Genomic DNA, 1,086 nt, shown 5'->3' on the forward strand with positions numbered 1-1,086 from the left:
CTCCCCCCCTCCCTCAGGAATTTCAACCCCACCCTGACCGTTACTTACACAAGCTAAGGTATGGCATTACACAACCAAATACCACTCGGTCTCACCACCTGTCTCCATCCCGCCCTCCCTCCCTCCCTCCCTCCCTCCCTTGTTATTCACCTGACTACTTCTATCTCTCTTCCTCCCCTTCACATTACTTTCTTCTCTCTCTCTTTCCCTTTACCTCCCTCTCTTCCTTTTTCCCTCTGTACGCTTTTTACACTGTTTTCTATCCTCCTCAGTCTGCTCTTTTCTCTTTACTTTTCTCCTTTCCTCCAGTCTCCCATATACCTTTCCCTTTCTTCCTTCCATCCTACTCCCTCCATTCTTTATTCATCCTCTCTCTTCTCCACTTTAAGGCTTCTCCCCTCCCCCTTTACTCTCCATCTCCTCCGTTCCTCCTTTATTTACCCCTCTCTTCCTTCCTCCTCCATTCTCCCTTTTTACCCAACCTCTCAACTTCCCCTTCCCTCCTCCCCCTCCTCGCTCGGCCTCCCCCTACCCCTTCACCCTCCCCTCCCGGCCTCCCCTTCCCCACTCCCCCTCCTCTCTCGCCCTCCCCTTCCCCCTCCCCCTCCCCACCGGCCTTCCTTTGCCCCCAGTCTCTTCTCCACGCTCTTCCTCCCTCTACCACCCCCTCCCCCCACCCCTATCCGTCAACCTTCCTTAAGACGATACTAAATTCTAACGATTATCAGAATGACACTAAACATCGAGTCAACCGCGCGTGTTGCCCCCACCCCCCTGCCCTCCACCCACCACCCCCACCCCCCAAAAAAAGAAAAAAAAACGTAAAAAAAGTTATCGTATGTCTTTCGTAATGCACGTCCTATAGCCTGTCCCATCAGAGGTGTGAGGAATCGATGTGGCAGAGGCACGGGGGAGGGGGAAGGGGAGGGGGGAAGGGGGGGTTGGAGGAAATGAGAAGAGGGAAGGGAGGGGGGAAGGGGGGTTGGAGGGAAGGGGAAGAGGGAAGAGGGGAAGGATTGTGAAGAGGGGGAGGGGGGAGGAGGGAAGGGGGAAGGATTGTGAAGGGGGGGAGGGGGGAAGGGAGGA

Source organism: Penaeus vannamei, chromosome 36, assembly GCF_042767895.1.
Source record: "Penaeus vannamei isolate JL-2024 chromosome 36, ASM4276789v1, whole genome shotgun sequence".
NCBI lineage: Eukaryota > Metazoa > Arthropoda > Malacostraca > Decapoda > Penaeidae > Penaeus > Penaeus vannamei.